Here is a 20310-nt window from a genome sequence, read left to right on the forward strand (position 1 = left end):
CAACCTAGTAAATGAGATAAAATGCAGCACTAGAAAATTATTACACATAGGAAACTAGTGAAACCAAGATTCAAAACAAGCTGGAAAGGCAAAGAAAAAGCAGAACTTGAGTTTTCAAAATGATAAAGCATTGAAATAGTCATCTTCCAACATTTTTCATGCTTATAACTTATGCTTAACTATTATTTTTATTTTTATAGTTTTGTCTTTTTACATTAGGGGAGCATCATAATCTTTTCAGAGATTTTAGGACATTTAAAAGTCCTTATCTGGCCATGATTATAGGACACAAGGGTACCTATAACAGCTCTCATCTTAATTGCAAAGCACCGTATAGGTTGTGCAGCTTCCACACGTATCACTCATCTTAGCAGCATTCTGAGAGAAGCAATGCAGATGGCATCCCTATTTCACAAATAATGAAGCTGAGTCTTCGAAAGATTAGTTGGCTTGCTCGTAGCTAAAATACACTAAGATTTTTAAGATCAGACCTTAAGGAAAGGGCCAACTGTGGTCCAAGGGAAGGACCAACTGCTCCTGAAAGGCCTCATGGTGGTAGAGGGTATGTTGGAGGCCGACTTTAAGAAACAGCCAAGGCTTCCAAAGAAAAAGAGGGTAAGAAGGGCTTGTCAGGGAGGGGTGATCACACTGGCAAAGAAAATTAGGTGGGAAGTTACAGGGCTTGTTAGAAAAAACAAATAAAGAGCAGGAACTATCAACAGACTGTCATCAGGTCTTTTAAAATTACACTCTAATTAGAGCCATCTTTGACCAGTTGACTTCCCTCTTGCCCTTGTTCACAAGTGTGGGTTAAGAAGGAGGAGGCGGCAGGAGTGATTGGTGGAAAGCAACCAGCTTTGTTTTGTCATGGAGTGAAGAGCTATCCCCCAAAGCAGACTCTGTGACTTTTCTCCATTCTATTTTCATTCTAGTATCCACCCCCTACTCCCTGGCCCTGTTAGTTCAGCATCTTCCCCATGGTTTTATAATTTTCTCTGCTTCTGTACGTCTCCATTAGTGACTTTAAAAACATTAAGAGAAAATCATACCACAGTTGAATAAAAGTGAAAGAAGTCCCTGAATCCACTGAAAGATTGTTTTCGTTTGATGGAATCTTATTGAATAAGGCAATAAGAACAGACCCTGAATCATATCAACTCCTTTGGCCTTTCCTAGTAAGTTAAAATCAGGTACAGCGATGATTCCTGTATATAGGTTTAGAGATAAACCAACTAAGGAAATACGCAATAGCTTCTGCTCTTCCATCTGGTTGCTTAAAATTAAGTCATCTGCCTAGATTTATCCAATGAGCTACTCATGTGAACAATCTTTGATTCAATGGAAAGTCACGGAGAAACTACAGCATATCAGAAACATTCCTCATTCAAGAACCATGCAGTCTAGTGTCCCATAAAGTCACAGCTGCCTTATAGATGCATTGGTGACAACCGGAGCTAGGGTCTGAGTCTCCCAGGGATGAGGCTTGAATGACATATGTTCTCTTAAGAGCTAGCTTTTCCATCCACTTTCCACGTCGACTAGTATATAAGGCATCTACCTTGGAGCCTATTGCCTCCCAACTCCCCACTTGTATTCACCATCTCCATCCAAGTCTGGGGCTTGTCCTGAACTCAGGCCACTTCCCTCAGTACCTGCCTTGCCCTCATGTGTAATTCAAGAGTCAGATCTTTCCCTCATCTGCTCTGTGCTTTTGTGGATATTCTCAGTGTGCCTTGTTCCTAAGTTGTGACAACCACTTGTCTGTCCATAAAACTTCACACCAAACAGTCCTAACCAACTACAGCCCTTATTAAATCATAACCACTAAGTCAAAATTTGAAATGTAGTAAAAGAATGAACTTAGTCTTCATTTTTCAAAGTCAGCTGATAAGCCAAAGGAATTCCTTTTTTAAGTCCCTGAAAGGAATCGTTAAGGAATGTGATGCTTAGCGTAGTCAGGGGTCCCTGTCTTCTCTGAATCAGAATTGATGAAGCCTTTTGTGGTTTGTCTTCTCTCCTTAACTCACAAACCTCAAACTTTTGAGTCACATGACAGTGTCTTTCTAGAGGAGAATATAATTCCTTTCTTCTGTGTGACCTATAAGGATCAGACATTAATGAACAAAGCCTGATGCTGTTGAAAAGGATTCATGAAAAAGAAACCAATGATAGGGGCTGGGAGCACTTCCAAGGTTTTGCTTCTTTAAAAGGCCTCACATATAGATTGCTCCGGTCAGCAAGGCTAACAAATCATTCCCAAGAATGGTTAGGGAAGACTAGAATCTGACAGCAGCTCTGGCTGTGAGATTTAACTTTCCTTAAAGTCACAGAGTCAAGTAACTTAATCCTCCCTCGTGCAAAAGAAACTACTGGATGGCTTACTGAAGCCAAGATGAAACAAACAGGAAATTTACCAACTTAATTTTTTGAAAGGCTTTTTATTAATATTTGCTTGCCAAGAGAATGAAAAGCAGTGTTATTTCCTTACTCACCTATCTACAGCACGTAAGAATCAGCTGGACAAAAATGGAGGGGGGAAGGAGCTAGAATTTTCCTGCTAGCATTGAAAGACTGTCTTCCTCTGTTGTTTCTGCATTTGCTTTTCATTCCTAAACAGTATGTTTTCCACACCACTGCCAGAGTTCTCCTTTAAAAATTTGAGTCTGATTGTATTACACCTTTTTCTCAAAACTCTCTGGGGGTATTTCATCTCTCTCAGAGTAAAATCTAACATCCTTATAATAGCCTATAGATCCCTACCTGGCCTTGTCTCTGGTTTCTCTGTTACCTGCTTCCATTTTTTTACCTCCAAAAGTCTATTTCCCACTCATTAGACATACAGTGTCTTTTGAAAACATGTATTAGAACATGCCACTGCTCTGCTCAAAATCTTCTAATGGCTGTCTGAACTCCCCCAGAGCAAAAGCCAAATAGGATAAATACAAAATCTTTATAGGACAAACAAGAGCTTGTTCTTCCGCCCCTCTAAGAATTCTCTTTCCTCTGTGCCCTGCTTAATTTTTTTCCATAGCACTTATCACCAGCTAATACACTGCATACTTACTTATTTATCAGACTTTTTGTCTATCTTCTCATACAAACATACAAGCTGCACCAGCTAAGAGATGTTTCTGATACACTGTTGTGTCTCTAGTGCTAAGAAATATACCAGGGAACTAGTAGGTGCTCAATAAATATTTCAATCAATAAATATATAAATACATGTGAATGATAAGTCAAGTTTACCTGGCTGGTAGGTAGTTCTTTATTGGGAAACAGAAATGGCAAGGTAATATTCTCTACTCATGCTATTTGTTTTCAGTTGAGTCTTTTAGTTTTAAATGTGTAATGATGTGTTCTGAAATGATAATTTTGTCTTCTTCTTGCCACTAATTCAATATCTTATTTATATTTTGTCCTTATTACTTGATTAGAACTCCCAAGAGAATGAAGTTCATTCCAAGAGAGCGAATCCTGTCTGGATTCTGATTTTAAAGGGGATGCCTCCAGTGCAGTTTCCCAACCTCAACACTGTTGACATTTTGTCATGGATAATTCTCTGCTGTGGGGGCCATCCTGTGCATTTCAGGATGTTTAGCAGCATCCTTGGCTTCTACCTACTAGACAGCAGTGGCATCTTACCAGTTACGACCACCAAAATTGTCTCCAGTTGTTGCCATGTGTCTCCTGGGGATAAAATCGTCCAGCATGAGAAGTACTGCCCGAGATGTCTCAGTGGTAAGTTTGTTGTTTTTAGGCCAGATTTTCTGTGGGAGAATAATATATCTTACACTTTGTTGGAGGAAAAAATAGTACAAAGTTTTTGGAAAGCATTTTGGCACTGAGAACCAAAGGCTTAAAAAATGTTTCTCCCCTTTCACCCAATTATTTATGCTCTAACAATTTATCCTAAAAAAATAATCAAAGGTGTGGACAGGGATTTATGTACAGGGATGTCTATTGCTGTTTTATTTATGACTGTGAGAGAATTGAAAACAATCTAACTGTCAAATGTTAGGAGTGGCTTAAGAAATTATAATATATCATAGAATGAGATATCTTTCCCCATCAAAAATTATGCTTTTAAAAATATTTCATGGCATAGAATAAGTCATATATCAACGACTATCTATTATATATGTGTACATATATAATATGTTCATACCATTTTTTCCTTCAATAAGGAGTAAGAGTATATTATGCTCTCACAGAAAATCTGGGCTGAAAACAATAAACTTAATACTGAAACATATATAAGGATATATATATAGCTGTCTTAGGATCAACAGATATATAATATTATATAGGTTATGATCTTAATCATAACATACATGCACATGTATATGTGCACACACACATACACGCACATGGTATGATCCCAAGTTGGTGAGAAGCAAACAGACAAAAATGCCAATGATGACTTTGCTAGGATTATATTCTTGTTTTCACTTCACTTGACCTGGGGAGATGAGGATTTGGGCCATCTATAGTGAAAACTATATGGCTTTCATGATGAATAAAAGTCATGAAGGAGCATGGCCCCATGGACTCTATGGCCTTTTACCAAGCTGAATCTGTTTAAACATCAATCCTTATCTGTTTGCGTAAACCTCCTTGAACTTGGAATGGGAAGAAGCAATTAGGAATTATTGGCCTTGTTGTTATATTGGTACTTTCCTGAAAACCGACTTGTTGGAGTTGAGGCATCATAAAAACAACAAGATAAAATCATCCTCTCTGGGAAATACATATACACAGATGTTCACATTTTTTGTCCTAACAACTTTTGCAATAACAAGATGAAGTAAAAAGTTAATTACAAATATATGCCACAAGATGTATGTTTGCACATATATGGCCTTTTTCTAAGAGATTTGTAATAGTAGCACTAGTATTCAGCTAGTGAATGCTTTTTTCTTGATATTTAATTACAGAAAAGGCACTTCAGATTGGACAGAGGTTAACAATGCAGTATCTTTTTCCAGGATAACTTTGTTTTGTAATGAGAGCCTTTGCCCATGATGTCTTTTTGACTTTTATCATGTGGGGTATAGCAAGATGCTGTTGGTTTTATTTCGTCCCCATTTATCTGTTATCTCAGTCATGCTATATAGTTGCACCCATTTGGAGTTAGGCATATACCAGATAACAGGAAGAGGCCTTTCACAGTGTAACTCAAGGATGAGAAGAGAGAAAGTTCCTCATAGCATAATAATGCACAAACGTTGATTGTCTTAAAGAGTACTTTCCAAAGCACTGTTTGTGTACACCAGAACCACTGGACAACTTGTGAAATCAGATTGCTATGCTTTATGTCCAGATTTTCTGAGCATTCAGTAGGTCTGCGTTGGTGGTCAAGATTTTGCAATTCTCATTTCTCAGGTGATGCTGATGCTCCTGCCCTTGAGCAGGATGATTCAAGACCAGTGGTTCTGAATGAAATAAAATATATATATATATATTTTTGAGACAGTGCCTCACTCTGCCGCCCAGACTGGAGTACAGTGGCATGATCTCAGCTCACTGCAGCCTCTGCCCCTACTGGGCTCAAGCAATTCTCCTGCCTCAGTCTCCCAAGTAGCTGGGACTACAGGTGTGTGCCACCATGCCCAGCTAATTTTTGTATTTTTAGTAGAGTGGGTGTTTTGCCATGTTGGCCAGGCTGGTCTCAAACTCCTAATCTCAAGTGATCCACTCTCCTCTGCCTCCCAAAGTGCTGGAATTACAGGCATGAACCACTGTGTCTGGCCTGAAGTAAAATCTTAATTACAAATATATGCCATAAGGTGCACGTTTGGGCATATATGGCTTTTTTCTAAGACATTTGTCATAGTTCTCATTTTGAGAACCACTGGTCTTGAATCAATGAATCAATCATTGATGGCCGCTATCCTTCATCCACTGCCCTCCCCTTTAGATCACTTGAGTGGATCAAAAATTTTCTCTGAGTCCTCAGGTGATGGAAATAAATGACTGACGACCTAAGCTGAAGACAGAGAAAAAGAGGAGGTGGGATACAAGTGAGATGGTGATGGAGAAAAGGGTTTAAGAGACAGGAAGCCATGGGAAGAACAAAGAGAGAGTGAGTTTATGGGGCTAGATTTCTTCTTCAGCCCCAAAGAGGTACGAGTACATGAGCTACACGAGAGTACGGAAGATTGGATGCCAAGCTCACTCTGCCTGTGTCTGTGGGTAGGATGAGCTGAATACAAAGCACTTGGAATTGACTATTACAGATTGACTCAATTTAGGCCACAACAGGTGTTTTGAACTTGAAGGAAAATCTGAATACTGTGGGTGTCACTGTTCTCAGTAGTAGAATTCATTATGATCATTCTAATGTTGTTTATGCTAAAAGAGCTTCAGGTGAACCTTGTTTCCTAGAAGGACAGGAACATTATAGCCAAGTTTATAATGAGTATAGGGTGAGTGTAACAGAATTTTCAAAATCAAATGATATCACTTCCTGTTTAAACTCTTCCCTTACAGTGGTTCTCAACCCTAGCTGCCCATAAAAATTCTCTCCTGGGGCATAAAAAAAAAAGAAAAAAAAAAAAAATTCCTAATGCTCTAGCCACATGCCATATCATTTCAGAATTTCTATGCTTGAGACACAAGTACCTTTTTCAAAAGTTCCAGGTGATTCCAGTGCAGCCAAGGAAGACAACCACTGCCCCAGTGGTTTCCTATTGTACCAGAAGAAAATCCAGATTATATTCCAGGGCTTACCAGCTTTCATCATCCTCTTGTATCTTCATCATCATTTTATGCTTCTTCCTCACTTGCTGGTTATACTCCCTGTAAGGGAGACCGCTGCACTTTAGTCTGGAGTAGGCCAAGGCGGCCTTCCAGCACAGCATGACTCAGCAGGTTTGGAGCACAGGCTTACAATCCCACCCATTATGTAACCACGCCCTGTGAGGCACATTAGGTGATCACTCACGTGAGCTCGTGCTTGGCTTGGCTGGAGCCACTATTGTCTGTAAAAGGTATAACTACCCCACTAATGCTAAACATATGTCTCACCCAGACTCGTGGTTGGGCTCATGCCCAGAGAGAGAACAAAGCCATGTCAAAACTGCCTGTGATTCCTTGAGTGTTTTTCTAGTTACCCTTTACCAGCACCGACTCCCCTTGGACCTCAGTTTGGCCTAGAACCCAACACTTCCCCAACACTGAACGCCTTTTAAAAATGTGTAATGTATTGTAATTATTTTGGGTACATAGTGATTGTATATATTTTTGGGGTATATGTGATATTTTGCTCCAGGTATACAATGTGTAATGATTAAATCAGGATAATTAGGGTATTATTACCCCATTTATCATTTATTTGTGTTAAGAACATTCTAATTCCACTTTTTTAGTAAATTTAAAATATCCAATATATTAACTATAGTCACCCTGTTGTGTTACTGAATACAAGGTCTTGTTAATTTTATCTAACTATATTTTTGTACACATTAACCATCCCCATTTTATCCTCCACTTTCTGCTACCCTTCCCAGCATCTGGTAACCATCATTCTATTTTGTATATCTATGAATTCAATATTTTTGGTTTTAGCTCCTACATATGGATGAAAAAAATGTAAAAAGCAGGCATATTTGTCTTTCTGTGTCAGGCTTATTTCCCTTAACATTATGATTTCTAGTTTCATCCATGTTGCAACTGACAGGATTTCATTCTTTTTTATGGCTTAATAGTATTCCATTGTGTATATGTACCATATTTTCTTTATTCATTTGTCCATTGATGGACACTTAGGTTGATTCCATATCTTGGCAATTTTGAATAGTGCTGCAATAAACATGGGAAGATATCCCTTTGAAATACTGATTTTCTTTCTTTCAGATAAATACCCGGGAGTGGGATTGCTGGACTGTATGGTAGTTGTATTTTTAGATTTTTGAGGAATCTTCATACTGTTCTTTGTACTGGTTGTACTAATTTATATTCCTACCAACATTGTACAAGTGTTCCTCTTTTTTCACATGCTTGCCAGCACTGGTCATTGGCTTACTTGTATAAAAGCCATTTTAAGTGGAATAACACCTTATCTCACAGTAGTTTTGATTTGCATTTCCCTGATGATTAGTAATGTTGAGAATTTTTTATATACCTGTTGGCCATTTGTTAATTTTATTTTGAGAAATGTCTATTCAGATCTTTTGCCCATTTTTAATTGGATTATTATTATTATTTTTATTTTCCCCATTGAGTTGTTTAAGTTCCCTATATATTCTGGTTATTAGTCCCTTGTCAGATGGGTAGTTTGCAAATATTTTATCCCTTTCTGTGGATTGTCTCTTCACTTTGTTGATTATTTTCTTTGTTGTGCAGAAGCTTTTTAGCTTGATGTGATCTCATTTGTCCATGTTAGTTAGCTCTTGTTGCCTGTGCTTTTGAGGTCTTACTCAAGACCTCTTGACCCAGACTAATATCCTAGAGTGTTTCTGCAAAGTTTTCTTCTAGCAGTCTCATAGTTTCAGGTCTTAGATTTAAGTCTTTAATCCATTTTGATTTGATTTTTATATATGGCAAGAGACATACTTCCATTTTTCTGCATAGGAATATCCAGTTTTCCCAGCACAATTTATTGAAAGGATTGTCCTTTCCCCAGTATATGATCTTGGCTCCTTTGTTGAAAATGAGTTGACTGTAGATGTATAGACTTATTTCTGGGCTCTTGATTCTGTTCCATTTGTCTGTGTCTCTGTTTCTATGCCAGTAGCTTGCTGTTTTGGTGACTATAGCTCTGTAGTATAATTTGAAGTCAGCTAATGTGATTCCTCCAGTTTTGCTTTTTCTTTTTTGCTCAGGATGGCTTTGGTTTTTCTGGATCTTTTGTGATTCTCTGTAAATTTTAGGATTGTTTCCTCTATTTGAAGAATGTCATTGGTCTTTTGATAGGGATTTTGCATTGAATCTGTATCTTGCTTTGGATAGTATGGACATTTTAATAATATTGATTATTTCATTTCATGAACATGGAATATTGTTTCATTTTTTTGTAGCCTCTTTTAATTTTTTAAGCTTTTCCCTGTCTCAGGGACTTTCTACATGCTATTCTTACTGCCAGAAAGGCTGTTCTTACAGCTCTTGAGCTGGTTAGCTCTTTAGGTCTTGGCTTAATATAATCTCTATCCCAGAATATCGATATAATATAATTTTCCCTTTGTTACTATCTCCTCTAGCATCTTTTTGTTATTGTTGTTTTTCCTGTTAACAGTATTTATCATGATTTTTAATTATATATCTACTTACATACTTATTTATTAAATACCTATGTTTTCTACTGTATGTAAGCTCCATGAGGCCATGTTCGTCGAGCTCACTACTTTAGTATCAGGGCTTAGTACACTGCCTGAACATGGAGTATGTTTATAGCTGTTTTAATGCCTTTGTAACTTCATTGTATCTTTTACTTCTTAGTCTATGTCTTCTGGCAGATTTTTTTCCTGGTTATGAATCACATTTTTCTACTTCTTCATATGTCTCATAATTTTTCCATTGAATGACAAACATTGCACATTTTATTTTCTTGAATACGGGACTTTTTGTGCTCTTTAAATAATGTCAGATGTTGTTATGATAATGTCTGGCAAGTGGTTAAGTTTCTTGCAGATTAGTTTGAACCTTTGGAGTATTCTTTTCAATTTCCTTTAGGGTGATTCTGAGTTTAGTCTAGGTAGAATTTTCTCAATCTCAACAGTATTTACAGTTTGGCCAGATAATTCTTTGTTTTGAGGGTCTGTGTGTGCATTGTAGATTGTTTAACAGCACCTCTGGCTTCTACATATTAGCTGCTAGTAGTAACCCTCTAGTTGTGACAGCCAAAAATATGGGCAAACATTGTGAACTTCCATCCAGTTGAGAACCACTGCTCTAGGGTTCAGTTAACCCCATTACTAAGGCATGGTAGTCCTCTGGGCTTTCTACTGAATCCTTGTATATTCAATGCATTGTAGGAACTCTAATGAGTCCTGGTACTGTGTGAATCTAAGGGTTACTCATCTTTTTGCTCCTCAGTTAGTGCTCTTTCCTAAAAAGTTTCTCTATATGGCCTCGTGAGGTTTTACACTATGTAAGCCTGATGTAAGTATCCAGTCAAACTCAAAGTAATACTCTATTTTTTATTTATTTATTTTTTCTGGAATGCTTTCTCTGTGTAGCTTTCTCTTTGGGCAGTCTTCACTGAAAATTCTAGCTTTTTTCACCTCCTCAAATTCTGATATCTGCCTTATCAACTCAGCAAGACTACCAGGCTCTGCTTCAGTTCTCTACCCTTGTACTGCAATTTGGAAATTGCCTCTGGGCAGAAAGATAGGTTATTCCTCATTTGTTTCCCTTCTCCCAGAGATTATAGTTCTGAACTGACTTTTGTCTAATATCTGAAAATACCAGTATCCTATATTTTTTTTTCCAGTTTTCTAGTTGTTTATTGCAGGAGGGTAATTCTGAGTTTTGTCACTTCCTCATCCTGAGTGGCATATACAAGTTTTAAATGAGTGACTGAATGAATGAGTAAAAGAATGATCAAAGGAGAAGTACATTATGATGGATGAGAGGGACTGAAAAGATCTGCACCTTGGGGTGTGACTAAGGTCAGCAGATGCAGGTAGGGAATCCTAGTCAAGAACTGAATGCCTGTGGTGAGACGTCTTTAAGCAAAAGCATCTATTCCTCTGAGAGGAAGTGGGAGCCCACTGTAGGCTTGACTATGACTTTGAGTGGTGGAAGAAGCTTCTGGATTGGACCAGAAGGGGTCTGCACTCTGGTCTTAGCTTTGCCACAGACTAACGCTTTGTGTACAAATTAGCTCCCCTTTGTGGGCCCCAGTTTCCACAAATGGCTTGCTTCAGAATAAGGGAACCAACACAAATGTCTGTGGATACCAGGTGGCCTAAATCAGTAATGGTGTGTATGTGCAGACTATAGTGAACCAGGGAACACATGCTTCCCTAAAGGGGTGGTTGTTGGGGGAACTTCGGGATCTTGAGTTACCAGATATCATAATTTTTAAGAGAAGACCAAAATCTAGATTTTTGTGCGAAATTTTCTGATATTAATTGATAACTAATACAACTTAGGGCTCAGCACATCACATCTTTGGGCAAAATTTAGTCTCAAGGCTGCCAGGTGTAGCCAGTTATTCTTTTCCACAATGTTCACCTCTTTTATTAAAAGTACTCAGTATATGGTGATATTTCTTTTAGACCTTTTTTATTTGTTTGTTTTTAATATATGTCTCCTTCTCTTGACTATGAGGTCTATGGGAGTGGAACTGTGCTTCTTTCATTAACTTCTGTATCTCTAATGCTTGGTGTGTACTAGACCCCTGAAATGAAATTCTAATACTAAGTACTTGAAATTAGCACAGACTTCCCAAGTTAAGGGCATAATCCCTAACAAGACTGCTTTCACTTCAACATCAGCCACAATTTGGGGGCTCCCTGGCCACCATGTTTCTGAACAGCTAGTTACAAATTTGGGGATTTTTACTATTTCCTCATGTTTGATAATTTGCTAGAATGACTAACAGAATTCAGGAAAGTGCTACACTTATAATTATAGCTTTATTATGAAGGATACAAATCAGGATCATCTAAAAGAAGAGACCCATAGGGCAAGATCTGGAAGAATCCCAGACATGGAGTTTGCATGTCATCTCCCTGTCAAATCAGAATCTGTTACCGTCACAACCTGTTGATGTGTTTAGCAACCAGGAACACTTACCTAAGCATTGGTGTCTAGAGTTTTTATTGGAGTTTCATTACACAAGCATGACTGAATTGTTGGCTATGGGGTTGAACTCAATCCTAGACCCTGTCTCCTCCATGGAGGTTGGGCTGATACCATGTGGGTCAAAGCTGCAAGTTGCTAATCACATGGTTGGTCTTTCTGGTATAATCAGTCCCTTTCCTGAAACGATCCAGGGGCCTACCGTATGTCACCTTGTTACACAAACTCAGGGGCAGTTCCAAGAGCCCACCACAAATAACAAACATACTCTATCACTCAAGGAATTGCAAAGGTTTAGAAGCTCCCTCCCAGATACCCAGGACAAAGACCAGACAAATTATTGTACAGTAGCCCTCAATAAATATTGAATAATTGTGAATATAAATATTGAGTGAATAAACAAATGGGATACAGTGGAACTCCTGTGATTTTTTTCTTGCTCTGACATGATGATGCACTTGATGATAATGATAACAACTACAACAAAATAGCTAACCTTTATGTTCTAATGCCTTGGTAACCATTAGGACTGTTAAAATATATGGTAGTTTTTCTACCCTTTCTGGGACATGATAGGATTCTATTTCTCTACTTCTCTCTAAAAGTAGGCATAGCTATGTGACTTGCTTTGGCCAACAAAATGTTAGTAAGTGAAACTGGTACAGGATACTTCTGGGTGGAATCTTTGAAAACTGACTTTTGCCATATTCTTTTCTTGTTATCTAAGCACGTATTGAGAAGCTAATGATCCAATTTGGACATATAGGATAAAAAGGAAATAGACTTTTGTTGGGTGAATTCATTGAGATTTGGGGGTTTATTACTACAGCATAACAGAATACATTTTAGCTAGCCTAAATGCTCTATATCCATTATTAAACTATTGTTATAATTTAATGCTTCCTAGAACCTGTGAGATATTCAGTATTAGCAGTCTCATTATTATAGGTGAGAAAACTGAAGCATAAAGGAGTTATATAACCTGTCCAAATTCACATCCTTGGTAAGTGGCAGGGCTAAGCCAAGGATTCAAATCCAACAAGTTGTCTCCAAATCTAAGTGCTAAAGAGTACAAATCAACAAGGGTGAGGCAATGGGAGAAAGGTACTTAAAATTTTGTGGTGATGTGGGTGGTACCTTGAGGAGCAGCACTGTGTGGGATGATTTTTTTACACTCTGCTGCTGTGTTTGGTTTAAGTTGCTTTGTCCTTTCAGTTACAGGCTTAGAGGAGGAGAGAGTCTAGAAGTGTCTCTGGATGTGCTTTTGACATTTTGTATTTCACGCCCATGAAATAGTGGAGATTCTTAATTGTTGGTTGCTTTTTCAGAACAAATACAGAAGTTATATTCAAAAGGATTTCTTCCTGCCACATGGAAAGTCTTTGATGCTGCCTTGGCATTTGAGGAAATAAGCATCCAACCGAATAAATAGCTGTTGCATGTGACTGGGCAGAATTTAAATGGCAACAAGGAAGGACCGAGGGACAAAGGAATAGCCATTTGGGTTTCTCCTGGCCCTTATAATCCTTTGAATACTTAATTGGATTTTCTTTCAAACATCGTTCATTGTCTTCTGCAGTTTAAATGGGAAGGAAACTCATCCTATATATTCATGAGTTATAACCAGTCATGCTTTGGTTTCAGTAAAGGGCCTGGAGAAGAGCTGAGGAAGTTATCTTGGGAGGCTGTGAGAGACAGAAGGTGTGAACAGGTTGTCTCAGCAGCTTGCCTGTTTCTCAGGCCTCAGGGACATCCATTGTCTGGGCCCTCCAGGCTCTAAGGTCTGTACCACTCATCCTGCACCAAACACGTACTGGCTGCTTGTGTTTGCTGGTTTCTCAGTCCTGTATCTCTCTCCAAGGCTACTCTGCAGTCTCAGAAGGACATGATCTATATTTGACACAATCTCTGATGCACAGCTATGTACATAGAAAATAGTAGCTATTTGTTAATTGTGATTGACCAGGAAATGAGGATATACTGGGAAGAAGGTTTGGAAATACTTTATGCAGCTCTGTGATCTATTCGGAGAGATTTTTCTGTAGGAAAGGATTGTTAGCTGTCAATACTCCAAAAGAAAAGCCTGTTGATTTAGCAAAACTAAGTTTATTAGACTTTCTACAATTAAGGAGAACACTACCCTGGCAGTGTTGGTAATAGCTCAGAAGGGGAGAGTCGGGGAGGATATTTATTGGGTTTAGGACCTGGGCTGGAAAATTTTAAGGTGAGTCTTTCGAGGCAGAAAACTAACTGGAATCAGGCAGAGTTTATGACATAGTATTTTATGTAATATAGAGGTGAAGGTTTTGGGGTGTGTATATTGGTGAGGCGGCTATTGGTGTCTGAAAGTAAACTGTTTTATTATTTTATGGTCTTATCTTCTAAGTGCAAGTATTTCCTGGATCAGGTAGCTAAATTATTTTTTGCCTGATTCCAGTATTGTTTAGCCCGGAGGGAAAAGAAGTATGCTTGTATATAAATATTCCTCAATTAAGTTGATAAGAAAATAGAAGGAATGTTTTGTTCAGTAATTGTTTAGCACAAGGACAGAGAGGTTTGTTGGTTTCAGTTCTCAGGATAGACAAAGAACCTGGCAGGTCTTTTGGAGGCTATATTTATGACTCCAGCCATTAGCAAATATCTTTTCTCTAAACCTCCTCACACTTTGGATCTGTACCATTCTGTACTAATCATGAAAGTCTGACATGAATTATTCTGAATTATTTCAATCTGCTGGAGCTAAACTAAGGTGATAATAGAATCCTCTGATAGAGAAGACTTCATTTCTCTGCTTTTTAAAGTCACTTAACTTTTCACAACCTAAATGAATCAAGTATCTTTCAATGGGTGAAGTGGTCTGTTAATTTTGTTTCACGTCAATCAGAAATAATTTATTTTTTTTGAGACCCAGTCTCTCTCTGTCATCCAGGAGGCTGGGGTGCAGTGGCACCTGGCTAATTAAAAAAATTTTTTTTTGTTGAGATAGCCTAGGTTGCCCAGGCTGGTCAGTAGTCTTTAGCCTCAAGCAATCCTCACTCCTTAGCCTCTTACAGTGTTGAGATTACAGGCATGAGCCACTGTGCCTAGCCCAATCAGAAATAATTTTATGTTTGCATTTGCTGTAGTCCTTTTCAAAAGGAGGTGACCCTGCAATGGTCCACAAATATTTTTACCAAAATGGGGATGCATTCCCAAAAAAGTAGTACATGTTATTGCTCTCTACTGTTGAGTAAAACATTCTCTGCTTCCTACATGCAGAGAAGCAAAGACCTCTGGTTTAGAGAGTACAGTGAGTGTAACGAATTATTTTACTTAGTTGAAGCATTGCATTCTAGCCCAAAGATGGCATGGAAGACAGAGTTAAAAATAATTTGTTTATTAAATGTTAATAATTGCATGCACCAGTGATTTGTGAAATACAGGCAAAGTAGAACTAAACAATAAGGAAACATACCTGTGCCCTTAGAAAAATAAATTGTACACTCGGCATCTGGAAGGTAAATGACATGTTTTCCTCCTTAGATGCAAATAACAGTTAATGGTGACAAGGGCATAGTAATCTTTATGTGATTTCCCCTCTGGAAATATGTCTTGAAAATAATGAAGCTATTTTCAGTTCAAAAGATGAGTTTAAAAAGATTAAGTTAAAGGGCTATCAAAAACAAAGCAAAACAGAACAGAACAAAACAAAACAACTTCAGAGATAATTAGTTTATTTATTTCTCTTTGAAAAAGCAGCCCCTTATTCCCTCTCTATTAGTTCTTAAGTTTTCTTAGGAATATCATTTTCTTTGCATAATAAATAAAATAATAACCATCACTATGATGTCATTTGTTGAGTAACTACAATGTGATAGCCACAGTTCTAGATCCTTCATTGCATTACCTCGATCAACCCTCCCAACAACTCAATGAGATAGGTATTCTTCTCTCATTTTATAGATGGTACATTTGAAGGTCAGAGAGATAATATTATCTGCATCTCACATTCTTGCTCTTAAAGACTTGTGAGTCATTGAATGTTAGATGCAGAATGAAACTTAGAAATCATCCATTTCGGCCCCTTGGTTGTTAGATAAGAAAACCGGGACAGAGAAAGGAAGTGATTTGAGGTAGAAGCTTACTGTGGGTTGCACATTGCGGAGGACGTTGCAGTTGGATCTTCACATCCATTCCAAGCCAACACTGGTAATTCCTTCACCTTTGCCCATTAATAATACAGGAATGGACAGTTGATTATGGAAGTGTGAAGGGATGTGTGTTAGAGGGCTTCCTGGAGCAATTCCATAATTTCACCGATCCTTAACAAGTTACAAGGAAAGAAGACAGCCATCTTTCTGTTTATCCAAAGAGGATGCCAACCTGAAGAATGACTGAGTGGAGAGAGGAAAGGCATCTGCATTCTTGATGACATTGCTGGACCTCTGATTTAACTAACTTTGAAGCTCATCTGACCTCTGGACTATAAAGTTTTATTAAAGTTCAATATGGTTACATAGTTATGATTAGCTATAATATAAAGTTACATGGTTATAATAAGTATATAGTTATATATAGTTATAACAAATTTTCTCATTATGTAATTCAGTTTAAATTGGGGTTTCCCCTTGCTGTGAAAAGGATAAAAAGATTTATTCAAGTTGCCTTTATCTGTCTCCTCTCTCTCTCTATCTAGGTGTGTATATACACGTACATTTAATGTAATGAACTCAATTAGGAGAAAAGCAAATTATACGCAAGTATGTAACAAAAGTATAAAACTGAGAACATGATATATAGATACAGAATAAAATATACCTAAACTCAGAGAGCGATGAGTAGAGTTAGATACAGTTCAATATATCTACATGCTATCTAGATTGGGGAAGATGGTTTATTGAAAATGAATTTTGAACAGAATCATGAAAATGGGAATGGATGAGTATCAGTAGAGTTTTAAAATAAAAAGCTAAGCTTCTAGGGCCATAATATTTTATTTTCATTTCCTGACAGAGAAACATACCCGGGTGGTAGCATAATAATTTTTATAACTTGACTAGACTAAATGAATAACATAAGTATGGATACTTGTGTATCTGCAATCAAGACATTTTTGAGATATTTAGCCTTGGCCCACTCATTTATATTTGGAAGTCTGAGAAATGTAGAGAAAATATATTCATTTGCTTTTTTCTCCTTCCCAAAATATGGTCAGTTCACAACAAAATAGAGCCTTTGTTTGAGTTTTGTCTGAAAAATTGAACTTTTCTGAAACATTTGCCACCCTTTCACCTTCTTCCCAAGAGGTCAGAAGTTTCCAGAGAGAGCAAATATCCTTACTTCCACCTGGTTGAAAATCCAAGAGCAAATGTGGTCCGGTCCCTGAGTTTACTCTTTTGTGGGCCACTTGGCAATGTTCTCTTGCAGAGCTCAGTCTGGCTTTTCATTTCACCATGGCCTTGGGAACGAAGGGGATTTTGGTAGACCGTATTACTGTGTGAAAACATCCAGTGCCTCTGTCTCAGGCAGAAGCATACATTCCCAGTCAGTTGTAATCAGGCATGCCACGTGATTTGCTCTGGCCGGTGGCAGGTGAGTGGACGTGATGTGTGTCACTCTGGGCAGAAGCTTTAGGAACAGTGTGTGAATTGCCACGTTCCCATTATCCTGCCTCTATGATAGTGGAAATGGGAGTTGTGGGTTACTAAGTAATTGCAATGAGCAAAGCCCTGGACAGCCTGCATTGTACATGTTCTATGTGTGAAAAAGAAACTCCATTATTTAAAACCAGGAAGATTTGACATTGTTTGTTACCACATCATAATCTAGCAAATCCTGACTGATACAGTGATAAGCAAGGATGTGGAGTTATGGACCATGGCAATAATCCCTCACTGGAAATAAGCAAACTACAGATGGCATTCTCTAGAGATGATCAATTTTTTAGATCCTGTTTTTAATTTTGTAAAGAAAGATAAAAGAGAAGGTGTACAAATATATGAGGCCTGAGGAAAAAAACTGAAAAATGCATAGAAATTTTTCAGTCATATTAAGTTATAGTTTATGTACAAATTGGCGCATGGGTTTTGAAATTTCAACATGAATGATTATTATTCTCTTGTTGACTATCTTATTAAAGTTTTGGCTGCGATTATAGTGCTTATTATTTGCAAAACTAATTAATACACATTGTTTCTTAAAGTGTTATAGCAATCCACAACTTGCAGTAGTTAAAAGGTGTGTGTGTGGGTACTTACAGTTGTCTGCTTCCCTCTCATCCTGCTCCCCATCTCTCAATCTCCTCCCAGCTCCCATCTACGGAGGAAAGTCTTTGCTGCTTAGCTGGCTTTGTACCTTCTGTTGTGTTCAGGGAGAATACTGGAAAGGAGAGAGTAGAATTTGAAAGCAGGTCAAATTACTTAAGTAGAAAAGGATGAGTCTGGGAGGGGTAGCCTGGGAAGATGAGAAAAGCCATCAGGTGTGTGGGGAGCGGGGTGAGACAGAGGGAAGAGAAAAGGAAGGGAAGCCAGGATGCTGTGATGAAGAGCGTTAGGAGAGATGAATAACAATTACTTGTTGGAAGGTCTGCTGTGTTGTGTTTCTCAAGAGACATTTCAAAATTCAGTTTTCTAGTTCCAAAAAGCGTATCCTGTTGGTATTTTTATTCTTCTCACATTACATACATAGATTACTTTTGGGAGAATTGACAGCCTTCCCATACAAGGTTGGAATATGCATATTAATTTCTTCAACTTTTCTTTTCCATATTTACCTCAGGTTAAGTTATCTTTGTACACCTTGTATATCTTGTTAATTTGAATCAATTCTATTTAAATTTATTTCTACATATTTTATATTTTTGTTTCTCTTGTCAAGGATATCTTTTCTTCTATGATATTTTGTAACAGCTTACCATTTATTTTGTAGGAATACTGTCTATTTTTTGTTTTATTATTATACACCCAACTGCCTTACCTGTTTTTCTTTGTTTGAAACTCTAGTTGATTCTCTTAGGCGTTACAGGTATACAATCATATTAACTGTAGATAGTGGTAATGTTATTTCCTCCTTCCTATTTTTTTATACTTTTAATTTTATTCTCCTACATAATTGCATTGGCTAGTACTTCCATAACAATCTTAAAATAATATGGTGTCAGTGGATGTCACTGACTTCTTCCTGACTTTACCGATGATATTTACAGTGTTTCTCTGATGCTTCTGTTTGGGTTGAGATGCATGCTTGTGCATAGCCATGCTTCTCTCTGTCTCTATTGATAAAGACGTGTTTATCTATTTCTATCAAAATGAGTGTAACCAACCTGTCCCTTTTGCCTGGGCCTTTCCCAGTGTTAGCATTGAAAGTCTTGTTCCTGGGAAACTTCTCAGTCCCACACAAATTGGGAAAACTGGTTATATGCACTAAAATCAAGAATGGATATGAATTGTATCTGATCATTTTTCAGCATCTCTGTAGATACCTTATAATGTTTCCATTTATGTGATTGAATGATTGGTTATATTCATATGTTCTATAATAACGAGCCATATTTTTTCTCTTGGCATAAACACCAATTAATCATGTTATGTTAGTTCTCTAGCTAACTGGTTGCTGCACTCTACTTGCTAGCATTTTTAAGTTATGTATTTTTTGTGAACATTCACAAGTGAGATCAGTCTGTAGTTTTCTTTTTTGTCTGTTATCTTTGTTGGATTTGGGTATCAGTGTTGTGGTGACTTCATAAAAATAATTTTGAATCTTTCTTTTTCTCTGTTCTGCAACAATTTTAAATAGCATCAGCTTTGCTATTCCTTATAGTTTTGGTAGGTTTTCCCTGTGAAACCATCTGGACTTGGTGTTTTTGTGATAAGTAGCTATTTGATGATTTTTTTCTAGTTTTTTTTTTTTTCCTTGACAGTAATTGGCTTGTTTAAATTGCCTGTATCTTGGGGTTCAATTTTGGTAATTTATGTCTTCTTGGAGAATTCTACATTCAGGTTTTCCAAATTATTGGACTATAAGTGATAAAAATAGTCTCTCTTATGATTCTTTTAATATACTCTATATTTGTACATTTTCACATTTTCATTTTTAATTTTTTATGCTTCACACCTTTATTCCTTACTTTAGCTTAGGATTTTCTATTTTATTGGATGCATTTTTCCCTGTCAAAGAACATATGTCTGTCTTCTCCTTTTCTTATCTATATGTCTTTTTATGTAGTTTTACTGTTTTTTAATTTTATAATTAATTGTTTTCTGGCTTTATTTATTATTTTCTTCTGCTTTAAGATTATTTATTATTTTCTTCTGCTTTATAACTCCTTGAGAATGTATATGTAATTCATCTCTCTTCATCTTTTCTTATTTATAATGTATGCTGAAGATTATGAATTTTTCTCTGAGAACTCTTTAGCTGCAGCCCATAGATTCTGACACGGTGTTTTAAAGCCTTTGTCATTCATTTTTAGTCCAATTGCATTGCAATCAGAGAATTATGTGTATTACCCACATGATTTCCACTTGAGGATATTTGGCCCATCACCTCTGCCATTCTGTAGAATCCAGGGAAGTCCCCCCGCTGGCT

At 37.4% G+C, this 20310-nt stretch overlaps 1 pseudogene; it reads right to left on the minus strand.

Annotated features, from left to right (window-relative positions):
• LOC111526548 overlaps positions 1 to 20310 on the minus strand; it is a 197266-nt pseudogene that overhangs the window by 107318 nt on the left and 69638 nt on the right.

Source organism: Piliocolobus tephrosceles, chromosome 2 (genome assembly GCF_002776525.5).
Source record: "Piliocolobus tephrosceles isolate RC106 chromosome 2, ASM277652v3, whole genome shotgun sequence".
Classification (NCBI taxonomy): Eukaryota; Metazoa; Chordata; class Mammalia; order Primates; family Cercopithecidae; genus Piliocolobus; species Piliocolobus tephrosceles.